Genomic DNA, 16,036 nt, shown 5'->3' with positions numbered 1-16,036 from the left:
CTGGAAGGGAGTAGCCAAAGCAGATCACAACCTGGAAATCAGAAGCCCCTGCAGGAGGTAGAGTGGATATGCTTCCCTGTGCTCAGAAGCACATCAGAGATCTGACAGCCAGGAAGCCAGGGTAGATCCGGAAGTATATGGCCATCTGTGTTTTTCAAGAACACAGGGAGTCAGGGGGTCACAGGAGCACACAGGGGTCGGTGATCAAAGCAGGCAAGAGCTGAAATCTAGGAAGTCTGGAAGGGCAAGATAATGATACCCATATACCAAAACAGAAAAGAGCCTAACCTTGAGGCAGGGGTTATGGGAGCTAAGGTTTCTTTCAAGTTTCCTCCAAGGACATAAGTGGTCTTTAGGGCTGCAGAAGTGAGCAGGGAAGGGGGGTATGGCTTAATGGTATACCACAGGGGCTCCCGGGAGGCTCAGTCGGTTAAGCGTTGGACTCTTGATTTTAACTCAGGTCATGATCTCACAGTCATGGTATCAAGCCCTGTGCTAAGTGTGGAGCCTGCTTAAGATTCTCTCTCTCTCTCTCTCTCTCTCTCTCTCTCTGCCCCTTTCCCTTGCTCTAAGAAAGAAAGAAAAAAAAAAAAAAGGTATGCTACAGCTACAGAGAACTGAGTGCATATCTCTTCCCAGCCTTAAGTTTAGTGGCCTCACATTTGTAGCATGAAACTGGCTACGGTAAAAGGACTGACAACACAGAAACTGGCAAAGGCTACAAATCAGAGATTTATAGAGAAAGGTCAGAGACGATGTGTGGCCACAAAGCCATGCAAAAGCCAGGTATTTACTACCTGGCCCTTTACAAAAAAAATTGCCAATGTTTACTCTAGCAGCAGCAGTAAGCCTTACTCCCTTAGCTCCCTCAATCAGCCATTAAAAGGAGGTTTGGGCCAGGCCTTGGCCTGAGGAAAGACCCGCTAGGAGAGGAGGTGATGCTGACACATGAAAGAAATGAGACTGGCTCTCTCCTGGGCTACAGCTCAGAGTTAGCCAATTAGAAATGTGTGTTTGCAAATATTTGACAGTGTGGGCCAGAGGTTAAGGTGAGGCATAAAAGTTGAGCACAAGGAGAGGGTAAGCTGGGGGTTAGCCCAAGAACACAAAAGGGAACAAAGTCAAATGACCCTTACTGGAGTGAACAGTGAAGGCAGAGAGAACAGTAACTACAACTAACACTTCTAGAATGCCTACTGCATGCCACATGCTTGCTATTCTAAGCACATTACTCACATTAATACATTTAATCCTCCCAACAGCCCTATGAGGCTGCTCCTATTATTACTCCCATTTGACAGATGAAGAAACTGAAGCACAAAGTGAAGTAATTTGCAGACAGTTGCAAAGCTAAGAAGTAGAAAAACCAGGATTTAAAATCAGATAGGGGCGTCTGGGTGGCTTAGTCAGTTAATGGTCCGACTCTTGGTTTCTGCTCAGGTCAAGATTTTACAGGTTTCTTGAGTTTGAGCCCCACTTTGGGCTCTGTGCTGGCAATGCGGAGCCTGCTTGAGATTCTCTCTCTTCTCTCTCTCTTTCTCTCTGCGCCTCCCCTGCTCAAGCTGTCTCTGTCTCTCTCTAAATAAATAAAACTTAAAAACTGTAACAATAAAAAATAAAAATAAATAAAAAATAAAACCAGATAATCTGATATTAAAGTTTATTTATTTTGAGAGAGACAGAGACAGCATGAGCAGGGGATGGGTAGAGAGAGAAGGAAAGAGAGAGAATCCCAAACAGGATCTACACTGCTGGTGTAGACCCTGATACAGGGCTCAAACCCATGAACCATAAGTTTGTGAACTGACCCAAAACCAAGAGTCAGATGATTAACTGACTAAGCCACTCAGGTACCCCTAGAATCCACGTACACACTATATACACACTCTCTCAGACAGACTGGTTGGAGAAGGAAGGAAAGCAGGTGGAAAAGGAGAATAGGAAAGAGTGTGGTGATAAGCTGCATCTGAACCCAAAGAAGGAGCAGGGAAAAGGCAACAGTGAACATTTCCCCAATGCATTGATAATCATGGGTGAGCCTTCCCTGTGCCAGGCTCTATGCCAGATGCTGGGGGTACAAAGATGAGTCCAACCTGGGCTAGACAGAAAGGAGTCACAAGTAAAGAGGCAATGCTAATACAGTATAGATTAAGTCCTACACAGCACCATTGGGGCCCAGCAAAGAGAGAAGCTCTACCCAGCAAACTTGGGAGCTGCACCAGTAAGCTCAGAGCCAGGGGCCAAGAAGGATGTGGAGCTTAGGCTGCCTAGTGTCACCTGGATGAACCACCTCCAGAATAGGTCACAAAAATAAAGGGCTCCAAAAACAGGTCAAGGGACTACAGGACAGCTCAACAAACATCCATGTGCTGGAAGAGAGAAGCAGAGGCATACATCCTGAATAAATTGGTGGATCAAAAGCCCAGCAGCTATTGGAAATGGGAGGTGGGGGGCATGGCAACTGGGGAGCCCAGGTCAAGCAGCAGAAGCCAGAACGGAGCAAGAAGGATGGAACAAGGGGACCTAAGCATGTCTGGGTCTTCATTCCACACTCCCTTCCCTACCTCACAACTTTATCCCTCATCTAATTTTCTAACAGAAGACTCTCCACCAGCGTTATGAACCAGGAACATAACTGTTCTGGTGCCCCTAGTGCCAGGGGAGACTTTCTACATTTAAGCATTTTATACTAATGTTCCTCCTATTCCCTCCTGCCATCCAGCTGACCTACCCAGGATGACCTAATGCCCTCATCTAAAAAGAAGTGTTGGGCTCCTTTGTTCACTCACATTTCTCCCCAGAAACACTCCATCCAGAGCTTATGGCTGCTGATAACCTGGCAGTGTTGGTGACTTCACCATTCTCCCTCTGGGAAATGAAGTGACTCGGCAGTCATCAACACCAAGATAACAGTGCTAGTCATTAGGAGTTCTTTACAGGGCAAAGAAATGTCAGGGTGTTGGGTATCTGAATGCAGCCACAGGTCCTAGGGTTAACACAGCAGAAAAAAAATGACAGTGTACAGAGTTGCAGACTAGCCCAACAATTATCAAATCCCCATAAGGGTGCCTGGGTGGCTCAGTCAATTAAGCGTCCAACTTCAGTTCAGGTCATGATCTAGTGGCTCATGAGTTTGAGCCCTGCCATCGGGCTCTGTGCTGACAGCTCAGAGCCTGGAGCCTGCTTCAGATTCTGTATCTCCCTTCCTCTCCCCCTCTCCCCAACACATGCTCTCTCGCGCACGCGCGCGCATGCTCTCTCTAAAATAAATAAACATTACCAAAAAGATTTATTTAAAAAAATCCCTAGAGAGCAACTCTCAATAAATACTTGTTGACTTTGTTCTAACAATAGAAAGGGTGGTGTGCTAAACCACAGTTCTTCCTTCCTGATTTCCAGTATACGGACCAACATGCCTGTACTGAGCATTACCATGCACACAGTTGCTGCCATGCTATTATGTTGAACATCTGTGGGATTGTTTGCCAGAACTCTCTCTTTTTGGGAACTATTCACCCAACCCTTATCTACATGGCATCTTCCTATATGGCCTTGTCTTCCCCTACACATTTGACTAGTCAAGGGTGAGCACTTAACCCAAAGCAGGTCAATTAGAGCCCATCCTTGGGGTTCTCCCAACTAGAATAAGAGAATTAGTCTCTGATAGGGGAAGCTGAAAGATGTAAAATTTAGGAGCTCTTAATAGCTTCATTTACAACCATGTGGAGGAATGCTGTCTGCAGGAGAGAAGATCAAAATGCAGAGAGAAACAGAGGTTAGGGAGATAAAAAAGATTCTTGGTAGCATCCAAGTCTAGGCACCCGGTTCCTAAGACCAAGTTAGAGCCATACTTTCTACATCTTGGTTACTAGATTGGTTACTGGATATCCTAAGTAAGTAAATTTGTTTTTACCTAAGCTACTTCTAGCTTGAGTTTCTTCTAGTTGGTTACAAACAGTGTCTGAATCAACCTGGACTTCTGGTGGCAATGACTATGTGGAGGCATGGAAAAAGTAGAGTTCTCCAGAATGCCCCCAAGGAACTCCCTGCTGTGCTCTCTTAAAGAGGGTATCAGTGTGTAGTGACAGTCAGTCCCTAGCCCAGACAGACCACAGCAAGTCCAACATGAGAGGAGCAAAAAGCTACCACCCTCTCTAGTCTTATTCATGCCTCATGTGCCCTGTTTGCCCTAACATCTCTCTAACTGTTCATTTACACAGCCATTCCAACTGATGTCTACTTGGTATTTCTCTGGATTCCAACTCACTTCATCATTCCAGGCCATTTAGCATGTCTTCCAAGTATTCAAACCCTCAAGCCAGCAAGCTAAGTTATCCTCTCCCACTCAGCATCAGAGGCTGAGCCTAGGTGGCACAATGTGAGTGTTAAATGGTATGGTATAGACTAGAATTGCCATGGGAAGTCAGAAAAGGGGAAAATCAGTTGTGGGTGTTATAAAGCAAGTGGTCTTGAATTTGGAGAGATAGAAAGGACATTCCAAGCTAGAAAACAAATAAATAAAGACACTGGAACAGAAAAAGCTTGGCAACAAGAGGTCTGGAGACAAGAAATGGGCTTGACTAAAGTGTTATCAGAATGGGAACGGGGCGCCTGGGTGGCTTGGTCGGTTAAGCATCCGACTTCGGCTCAGGTCATGATCTCAAGGTCCGTGAGTTCGAGCCCTGCGTCGGGCTCTGTTCTGACAGCTTGGAGCCTGGAGCCTGTTTCAGATTCTGTGTCTCCCTCTCTCTCTGCCCCTCCCCTGTTCATGTTCTGTCTCTCTCTGTCTCAAAAATAAATAAACATAAAGAAAAAATTAAAAAAAAAAAAGAATGGGACCAGTATTAGGTAAATCTAAGAGATACAATGGGGTCAGGTTACACAGGGTCTTACCAATAAGGCAGAGGAGATTAAACTTGATATACAGGCAGATATCATGGTAGAATTTTGATCAGAGAAAGGAGGAAAATATTTTAACTATGTATTTCTCACAGAGGATGACAGAAAGAGAATCTCTCTAGCTTCAAAAAGATAAAAGAGGAGATATTCTCTCTACCAAAAGCATTCTTCATTTTCCTAAGGATTCATCATTGGTTATTTTGAGAGTTTTTATTGTTGGAGTGCTGTTCAATATAGAAATTTAGAAAATACACACAGGCAAAACAAAGTTCTCCCAAAACTTCACACACAAAGTAAGCATTGTTGAGATACTTATATGCATCTTCCCAGAATGATTTATAATATATATACTAATAAAAAATTAATTTATCTTCTATAAATATGGCTCTTCTCACTTACCAATATATTTTCCATTGATTGCTTCTCAGTGGTAAATTCCTGTATCACATTTAAAGTATTATTTGATTCAAAAAAATTAAACTTACATGTATCTTTTTACAATTTATTCCATAGCTCAGATTAGCATTTTCCTAAATTTGTTCCATGAAACAGTTAGAGCTACAAGATATTCTGTCCAAATTAAGGACTTATGTTTAGGAGAGGCTTCATCCTTTGTGGAAATTAAAGGTTCTTAGGTGTCCTACAATGAATTGATTACAACTAAATCAAGTTTGTTCCAGGAAATGCCTCCCCAGTGAAAATTCATCAACAGTGGTATAATTCTAACTGAAATGAATGTATTCAGAAAGAGTTCAAAACACAGTCCTGGTCAAAATATCCTACACCCAAGGGAATCATCAAACGAAGCCCCACTTTCTGGGACAGTGGTGATCGCCCCATTACCTGATGAGGCAAACAGTAGCCATAGGGCCATTTCACAAGGACATAGAGATCAGAATTCGAGCATCTGCTTGAAGTTTGACACAAAATTGTCAAGGTCCTTTTCAATCCTGAGACTCCATGAATTTCAATTGAGAGCATTAAAAAAAACTTTCAGATCTCATCATTCATTTGCCAGCCTCAAGCAAACCATTTCTCCTCTCCAAATCTCAGGTTCTTCAGTTTCTTTCTGTGAAATGAGGGCCGCCATCCAACTCTGAGCCACAAATCTCTAGATCCCTTTGGAGTCCTTTCCAACAGTGACACACGCACACACACACCGCCCTAGTCTCCTGGTCTCCTAACTTCCACAGCTTCACTGAGGACCTCTATCCTCTTTGTTGAAGAAAAAATGATATAAGCAAACAAAATAATCAAGAGTTGCTCACATATGTACACAAAGCGTGAACCAAACAGCTGGAAAACAAAGAAAGTAGGCGAAAGGTGAAGTTGTTTTGCTGAATGGGTGTCAGAGGTTGGCATACAAATCCACAGGGAGGATGAGCTCTTCACTAATGCTAACACTTGCTACGAAAAACTTCCATCTCTGCAGCACAACCTCCACTCTCCAAGCTAGTTCTTCCGAAAGGCCTAGAGGCAAGGAAAGTTTCACTTCTTTACTTTCTTTCTTTTCTTCCACAAAAACAAATAGTTTAAAAAAAATAATATACTTTTTAAGAGACCGAGGCTCAATGAGAAAGGAATCCTCCTTCCTCCTTAGGGAAAAAAAAACCTTCAGCTGTTCTAATGCAGTCCCAGGGCCCCACAGGATTCGGCTTTTCTGAACACAAGCACGGGTCTTGTTGTTTTGTGTGCTCCCCAGAGCCCAAAGCAACCAATTCCATGCTTCTCTTTCTTTTTGGTGTGTTGAAAAAAACACGGGGAAGCTCAAGGAATGTAGAAAAATACATATTTGAGTGGTGGTCACTTCTTGAGGTGACCTTCCATCCATCCTCCAGGCAAACTATCACAAAGATCAATAAAACCTGAATCTAATTAAGTCTCAGAAAGACACAGAGCTGATTCCCTGGCTGAAGCAAACACCCCTGAGCGTGGGCCCTCTGCTCTGAAACCCTCCAGGGGTCCTCACTGGCTGCAGAACCAAGCCCATTGCTCTGCTTAAATGAAGTATACAAATTCAACAAGCAGTCTAATATTTTTGGTGCAGGGCCTGAGGTCTAGTGTTCCTTTGGTCCTGTGTCTCTCTCATAGAGGCTTTCACTGGAACCAACTGCAAGGCTAACTGGCTCCGTCACTGTACCATCCTTCTGTCGACTTTAGAGAGACCCTATCATGCTAAGTGCTTAGGCACTTGCAGTGCATAAGGTAGAGAATGGGCCTTCCCCAAAGTCTTAAGAACCAGGTATAGGACAGTTCTTGTACCTGTTGGCTAATAAACATTCATAGCTTTGGCAAAATTTTATCTAAGACCTCATCTGATGTGGAGGTTATTAAAAAAGAGGGGTACAGACCCCATCCAGCCATAACCACCAGAGGTAGGGAGACCACCTCATCCTGGTTTGCTCAGGACTTTCTCAGTGTCAGCACTAAAAATCAATCCCATGTACAGGAAAACCCACCATGCCAGGCAAACTAGGACATTGGTCACCACACATATCTAACCAAAGAATTTACCAATTGCTGAAGGCCAAATTAGCTTCAGTCAGTACAAAACATCTTGTTTCCCTTGAAATAGCTTCTGCAGGCTTAAGTTTCCAAAAAGGACTAAAGGAAAAACGAGATCTAGAGTCTTGCTACTCAAGGCAAGGTCCACAGATCAACAGCATCTGTATCCTCCAGGACCTTGTTAGAAATGCAGAGTCTAAGCCCTACCTTAGACCTACTGAATTAAAATCTGCAATTTAGCAAAGCCTCCAGACTTTGCACAAGGGCTCCACGCACCTGTAAGTCTGAGGTGTGCTGACCTAGAGGAAGATATCTCAAGAGAGTGACTTTTAGCTGGGCCTTGAAGGCAACAGGAATGAGCTGGCAGAGGAAGGGAGCAGACAGCACCAGAAAATAACGGCAAAAAGACACAGAAAACAGCAATGTGTTCATTCAGCAGGAGTCATTTGTTGTTTCTGGGTATAAGGGATGGGAAGTAACCTGTGAAGGCAGGTTGGGGATGACTGTGGAAGCTCTTGAACATCAGATGAAAGTATTAGCCCCATATCTTCCTTGCTCTCTCTCCTTTCAAGGCTCAGGCAGCTACTAAACGCGGTTTTATTCTCTCAAAGCTAGAGCTCCTCCCTCGCCCTGGCCTAGGCTGGCAGCAGCTGGATTCCCACAGTGCTAGCTGAGAGCAGAGCAGCAGGCCCAGGAAGGTCCTCCACCAGGGCTGCGTTCAGGTCCAAGCTCTTCTCTCTAAGGACCTTGAAAGGCTCAGAGCCCTGTATCTCTGACTTAAGGAACACAATCTCTGATGGGGAAGGCAGAAGAGATAGCCAGCAGTTAAAGACATGCAGATCAAGGATCTCTATTCTGAAATGAAACGTTGGCAAAACAAGAAAAATGAGGGGACACCTAGGTGGCCCAATCGGTTAAGCGTCTGGCTTCGGCTCAGGTTATGATCTTGCATTTCATGAGTTCGAGCCCTGCATCGGGCTGTCTGTTGTCAGCACAGAGCCAGCTTTGGATCCTCTTTCCCCGCCACCCCCCCCCCCCGCCCCTTCCCCACCTGCACTCACTCTTTGTCTCTCTCAAAATAAACAAATAAACTTTAAAAAAGAAAGGAAGAAAAATGACAAGTCTTGAGCAATATCTTGCATTCTGAGAAATACTATACCTACAGTACCGGTCACTTAACCACTTTGTGTCCCAGTTTCCCAAACCATACAATACAGATAACCCTTGCACCAACCTCACGGGTTGTAAGGATTCAGTAAATTAATGCATGCAAAGCTCAGAACAGTGCCTAGATTCTACCAGAGGCTCCCTACAAAGATCTGCCTTGAATTAAACAGTGCCTCTGTCCTAATGCGGGAGCTAGAGACATGACTTGCTGAGTGCAGAGCTCGGGTAGCAGCCAGCCTCCAAGTCAGCCCAAGGGACCATCTTCATAGATGTTGGCATTTGAAAATATATTATTCTTTGCTACTTAATATGGTCCTCAAATACGGAATGTTAATCATAGGGTGAACTGAGATTGTGTGCATTATAGGGCAGAGAAGCAGAGCCATGATGAGAGATATAGAATAAAGGATTTATTACAGCAATTAGACCTGAAGCTAAATTGGCATAGTATAAAGCTACCATACTGTGTCCCTAGCACAGCTGGTCAGTTTTGAGAACTGCACCAAAAAACTCCTACTCCACATACTAACATCCAGGAGGCTTCCCTAGGAAGCCTTATCTTCTAGTCCCTCCCTCGTGGGGGTGTACCACATACCACTCTTTGTACGCATCTGTAACAGAACCCGTATCACTTGTGTTCCAACTATTTGTATCCTCCTCCCTGGTCTCTGTAAGCCCTTTCAGGCCAGAATCTGTGTTTCATCCTTTTGCATCTCCAGCTATTAGCATGGCTCCTGGCATATGTTAGCTCAGATCATGTTAAATCACTGCCATTTTATCATCTTTCATGCACAAAAAGTTATAATTTCATAAATTTCAGAGTATTAGGAGGCACTTAGCAAATGTTTACTAAGTAAATGACATAAGACAACGACAACCAAACACCCACCAATTCTAATTAAACATCAAAAAAAGAAACTCCCTCAGGATTTTGTGTGGCCTTGGATTCCTTTTTACATACCTCAATTATTTCTTCACTCTCGAATGTGGACATGCCAATGAGTGGTTCCAACAGGTCAAGCAAACAGGTTCTGCACCATTTTCATGTCTCTGGAGTCTGGCAGTGTCTCCAGACAGAAGATGATTGATTTCTCAAGGGGTCAAATGTGGTTTTCTGCACTGTTTTAGTGTTTTGGGAGGCTGGCAGCATCTCCACACAGCTGAAAAGCAGCAGGCTCCAAGATGGAAGGGATTAACCTCTGAGAAAGCAGGTGCTGAACTCGCCTTGACTTTCAGTCCCAGCATCACAGAACGACAAGGAGCCTCAGAGGTCATGGATCTCAACCATACATCACGTGGAACTGAAAATTAGCACATGCAATATAACTTTTTTAAAAAATCAAGACATGTATCAGTGAAAGGGAGTTGAAAATAATATAAGGAAAGGAAGAATGGAAGGAGGTAGCTGATACAAACTCACTTCATCCAGCTATAACAAGTCTAAAATTGTGAGGTTTGCCAGGCTCCACAATCCAAATGGACCCCAGCAGCCATCACCTGAGGTTGCAGAGAGGCCTGAGTTGGTGGGTCAGAGAGAGGTTGTTTTGAACCTTCAAAAGGGACAGAGATCCAGATAAATGTTATCCATGCTTATGTGCTCCCTCCCACCGTGGCCCAGCCCTGTGATTCCCTGGGTTCTGGCCCTCCTCTTTTCCCCATCCTGCTCCTTGGTCCCCAGAAGCCCTTACCATCCCTGCCCTTTTCCCTTGCTTGCCTGATGACCCCACTCTGGACTATACCCTGGGTCCTGTTTCTCAAGCCTGCCCTGGTTATAGGGACAGGGGAAGTGAACTAAGAGGAATTGGTGGTATTATACAAGCTCTGTCATTTTGAATTCACAACAAAATGCTAAAAGTAGGGACAATTAGCCTCCTTTTAAAAATGAAGAAAAGTGGGGTGCTTGGGTATCTCAGTCAGTTAAGTGTCCAACTCTTGATTTTGGCTCAGGTCATGATCTCATGGTTCATGAGTTTGAGCCCTGCATTGGGCTCTGAGCTGACAGCGTGGAGTCTGCTAGGGATTCTGTCTCTCTCTCTCTCTGCCCCTCCCCATTCATGCTCCCTTTCTTTATCTCTCTCTCAAAATAAATAAACTTAAATAAAAATGAAGAAAAGTGAGGTAATCTGTTTCAAGTCACAGAGCTGCTACAGGATGAAAGAAATCAAAACCCAGGTGTATCAGACTCCAACGCCATATTCTTTCCAATATGCCATATAGCTTCTCTCTCCATGATTCCTTTCCACCTTCCCTGGAGTCTCATTTGCATGTTCCGCACCCCTGATATTCATTCTGACTTCTTCAATCTACATTTCATTTTTTTATCTCCAGCAACTTCCCCTACTCAGACTCTGGCCAACTCACAATGTTTGCTGAGACGGAAGAGCTGCCAACCATTTGTAATCTACATATGAAGTGAGGGCACACCTGATCACACTTCACCTACTCTACATGAGTCTCCACTGCTACAGGAAGTATCCATATATCTCGTCATGGTATAAATGCCATTCACAGCATGGCCCCTACCAGTCCCTTTGGCCCTACCTCTCACCCAGCTCTTCTTTTTCACCAGATTTTAACTACACTAAATCTCCTCCCAAAAGAAGCCTACTCTAAGACCAAGTAGCCAACAGGGTGGCCTACAGAACTTATTATGGAAATCTTTTTATTACGTTGGCATCTGGTACTAAAATTTCTCTTTGGGCAGAAGACTTTCTCGACTCAAAGACTCTTTTGATAACACCCATTGGTGCAGAAGTTGAGGTCCTAGGGTCCCAAGTGTGGGTAGTTTGCAGGTTAGGCTTTCCAGAAGTAGATGCTGAGATGGGAGTTTGGGGTATAAGATGTTTATTAGGACAACCCAAATGTACACCAACTGGTGAATGGATAAACAAAGTGTAGTATATCTATAGACTATATTCTGGAATATTAGTCACTCAGAAAGGAATGAAGTGCTGACATATGTTACAGCATGTGGATAAACCTTGAAGCAATTATGCTAAGTGAAAAAGAAGGCAGTCACAAAAGGCCACATATCATATGATTGTATTTATATGAAGCATCCAGACAGGCAAATCTATAGAGACAGAAAGTATATTAATGATTGCCAGAGGTTGGGTGGGGGGGGGGGTGGGGTAATGGGAAGTGACTGCTAACAGACAGAAGTTTCTTTTGAGGGGTCATGAAAATATTCTGGAATTAGATAGTGTTGATGACTGCACAACTCTCTGAATACTAAAAACCACTGACTTACAGTCTTTAAAAAGGTGAGTGGGGGGGTGCTTGGATGGCTCAGTTGGTTAAATGTCTGGCTTTTGATTTTGGTTCAGGTCATGATCTTACTGTTCATGAGATTGAGCCCCCTGTTGGGCTCTGCCCTGACAGCACAGAGCCTGCTTGGGATTCTGTCTCCCATTCTCTCTTTCCCTCCCCCACTTGCTTTCTATCTCTTTCTCAAAATGAAAATAAAAAATACAATAAAAACTTTTTTAAAAGAATAATCTTTAAAAAAAATAAATAAAACAAAAAGGTGGGTGGGTAGGTTAATAGGTGATGGAGATTAAAGAGTAGACTTCCTGTGATGAGCACCGGGTGACTCATGAAAGTGCTGAATTGCTTTACTGAACACCTGAAACTAATAACTAACTGGGATTTAAATAAAAACTGTTTTAAAAGTGAATTTTTTGGTATGAAAAATATATCTCAGTGAAGTTTTTTACAAAAATCATGTTTTTCAGATATTTATAGGGACCAATACCTATGAAAGGAAGGAAGAGGAAGCAGAATTTGGGCAGAGGAAGAACCTGACCTGTGATGGAGCCCCAGCAAAGTCTCTGTTAATTAGGCTAGGAGATCCAGAGCAGTAGTGCCCAGCACAGGATGCTGAAATGGCCCCCACTTCACACCTCTACCTCACTCAGTCACTGGCTTTGGGTCACCTGGGAAGGGTGTGATTTCCTGCTGCTAAAGCTGGGGAGGCTTTTTGTTGACCCACTCCCTGGAATTGGGTGACAAGTCCTTCTTTGAAGGGGTCTGAGTATAAACACCCTGCACGCCTCTAGGGAAGGGATATGACAATTGTTCCTAAAAGGAAAAAGAAGTTGGGAGAAGAAAAAAAGTCAGTGAGACAGCAGAAAACTGTGCAGTATGCAATGGGATGCCATCTTGTAACTCCTCACATCTTCACCTAAGTTAAGGCACAGAGCAGACCCTTAACATTTTGTCAAACAACTACTTCTTTTCCAACACTACCATTTTGCTCTTAAACTCTCATTTTTCCCAGAGCCTCAACTACCTAAAGCATTTAATCAACCAAAAATTTTCTTAAAGTTTTGTAGAACAGCACATCTCTTTTTTCCTTCTCTTCACAGACTTGTTAAAAGACATTAACACTGAGGTGTGATTTATGGATTAGGGTCACATTGTGCTTAAAATCTACCGACAATGATGAACAAGAGGAGTGGTGAAAGAAAAAGCAAGAGAAAGTCTATCACGAAAACCAAGTTGGTTTTAGTATCAGGTATTGGGCCTGCTAGCTTTTCACGAAAAGCACATCAGGAAAAGCTACAAGAAAGATCGTATTTCACATCTGGTTAAGATAAGAGCAATGGGAAAACCAACAGGGAAATAATGTAAACCCAGGCATCTAATAATAAAAACTTACTTCTGCATAGATGTTTGCCATGTATCATCCCATTTAGTTCTCCCTAAATTAGGGAGATCAGAATTATTATTATAATCGTCATTTTAGAGTTGGGTCCACTGATGTTCAGAGTTTAAGTGATTGGCTCAAGTTTACATAGTAACCAAGCAATGGCACAAGGACTTGCACCCAGAGTTAGTGACTCCAAATGCAATATTCTTTCCGTGACTACCCCATGCTGTAGCACAACTGCCACCACCTCCCTACCCTCCACGGCCAGAGAGGTAACTACAAGTGGGCAGAGAAAAACCTACTCAGCCATTCAAATGCATTTCCCATAAGGCAACAGCCATTTGAGGATTAACTTCTTAGAGGAAGTTTTCATTAATTAGCATCGCTTTCAGCAAACAAACAGAATGAACAGAATTATGTTCTAACACATCCCAGAGATGCAAGAATTCATTTGTGTGTGGTCTTGAAAAAGTTAAACAGTAAAACTCCAGATGGGCAACCTGTAACCATTTTTTTTCATGTTTACTTATTTTTTGAGAGAGAGAGAAAGAGTGCAAGCAGGGAGGGACAGAGAGAGAGGGAGACACAGAATCTGAAGCAGGCTCCAGCCTCTGAGCTGTCAGCACAGAGCCCAATGCAGGGCTTCAACTCATGAACTGTGAGATCATGACCTGAGCCAAAGTCGAACACTCAACTGACTGAGCCACCCAGGCGCCCCAACTGTTAACTATTTTTAACTACAGCTGTGGCCACAAAAGGCATTTTAGATGGGAAGACAGAGAAAGAAATTATTGAATAAAGGGCTTCCATACAACAGAGTAGCATTCAGACCGGGAGTTTTCCTTCCCAACAAAAGTCACTACAATACTAGGAAATCAAAGGCATCCACTGGCAGTGATGATAGACATATTTCCAGAACTGGGGCAAATTGATACATCCAGCATTGATATGAATTGTGCAATTAGCAGTGAAGGGAAAAGATTCCTTGTATAAAAAATATGTTTGAGAGGTGCCCGGGTGGCTCAGTCGGTTAAGCATCTGACTTAGGCTCAGGTCATGATCTCACCATTCATGAGTTCGAACCCCATGTCGGGCTCTGTGCTAACAGCTCAGAGCCTGGAGCCTGTTTCAGTTTCTATGTCTCCCTCTCTCTCTGCCCCTCCCCCGCCTGTGCTCTGTCTCTCTCTCTCTCAAAAGTAAGTAAACGTTTATATATATATACATACATATATATATACATACATATATATACATACATATATATATATATATATATATATATATGTATGTATATATATATTTGAGAAACTGTATCTCAACCAAGTTCAATGGCTTTCTTTCTCCAGGACTTCCCAAGAGGAGAATAACTTACATAGCAATTTAAGAAATGGTGAATTCAAGCAATAAAATACAATTGATGTTATTTATAACAACTGCAGAAAGCAACTGATCACTCTGGACAACTAGTTCATGTATGACAAGCACATGGCTTCTTTGCCTTCATTTCTCCCTCCTGTCCCATGGCAGGCATGACTAATTAAGTCACTGCACTCTTTGCCACTATTCCAGATATAGCTTCACAATCTTCAAAACAACACTCAAAAAAAAAACACAACAAAAACAAAAAACACTCCAAGAAGCTACTAGTTAATCATAACTGCATTATCAGCTTTGAAACAAAAAGTTGGGCATAAACTAGCATCAGATGAAGAAATAGACTCAATATTTCTCAGGGTGCAATGGATGAAGGGGGTTGAGACCCAGAAGACCTGCTAGTTAACTCCCACAGGAGGAGTTAAGGGCCAGGGACCAGATCCCATGTGTCATCGTATCCTCAGCACCTAGTAAAGCGCCTGATGTGGTAGACTCTGGATATGTTTGGTGAATTAGCGAGTAATGAGTAGACACCAAAATCACATGGTAGTGATGATTTTACAAGGTCCACAGTTACTATATGTGTATATTAGCCATTAAGAAAAAATGTACATAATTGTTGCCTATTATGGATTCAGCTTCTTTCTCAGCTCTTCTTTCTACTATCCTTATAAGAACCCTAACAAAGAACCTCATCCAGTATGCTTTAAAGAAGCACCAGGAACCACAAAGACCATAAAGTCCAAAGACTGTGGTTTGAATTCTGAATCTACATTTATTTGCTACATAACCTTAAGAAAATTACTTGACTTCTCCAGGCGTCTGTGTCTTCAATTATAAAAAGAGGAGAATAATAATCTAACTTGTAGGATTTTTTTATAAGGATTAAAGATTTATTATGCAAAGTACCTAATAAAGTTCTTGGTCCTTTTTCTATTTATGCCTCTCCTTACTTCCAAAAAGATTTAAAGTGGCTTAAAATGTTACCTACAATGAAGTAGGTATATTTAAAATAAAGAGGCAAAATCTTCAAAGCAAAGAGAAAACAAACATAGAAGCAGAGTAAACAAGTAAACAAGTGACTTACAGCATCTCACACACAGTAGACATAAAATGGTGGTCGTGGTGAAAACAGTTTGTACTAATATTAGTCGTCACTGGTGCTGTCATCTCTTCCTGGAGAATTCCAATCACCCTTCAAGTTTCCATCTGGGGACTAACCCTACGTAATAGTAAACATAATGTTAAAGCTCAAAAATTAAAACAGTGTAGTATTGGTACATGAATAGACAGAGCAATAGAACAGAATAGAATGTACATAAAAGATTTGAGTAAATCATAAAGTTGCATATGTACATGCATAAAGTTCATGATAAAGTTTAGTGTATGATAAAGTCTCAACATTTTGAAAACCTCAGATGTAGTGTAGAAACTAATGCA

At 42.6% G+C, this 16,036-nt stretch overlaps 1 protein-coding gene across 1 annotated transcript in view; it reads right to left on the bottom strand.

Annotated features, from left to right (window-relative positions):
- ABCA1 (ATP binding cassette subfamily A member 1) overlaps positions 1–15,818 on the bottom strand; it is a 320,418-nt gene extending 304,600 nt beyond the window's left edge. Inside the window, exons 1-2 of the mRNA XM_053204848.1 lie at positions 15,684–15,818; positions 9,533–9,872 (exon numbers count right to left, since the gene is read on the bottom strand). The gene's annotated coding sequence lies outside the window, so the exon portion shown is untranslated. The remainder of the gene's footprint in view (positions 1–9,532; positions 9,873–15,683) is intronic.
- Between the last annotated feature and the right edge of the window lie 218 nt (positions 15,819–16,036).

Source organism: Acinonyx jubatus, chromosome D4 (genome assembly GCF_027475565.1).
Source record: "Acinonyx jubatus isolate Ajub_Pintada_27869175 chromosome D4, VMU_Ajub_asm_v1.0, whole genome shotgun sequence".
NCBI classification, from domain to species: Eukaryota; Metazoa; Chordata; class Mammalia; order Carnivora; family Felidae; genus Acinonyx; species Acinonyx jubatus.
This window is presented reverse-complemented; position numbering and strand designations above follow the sequence as displayed.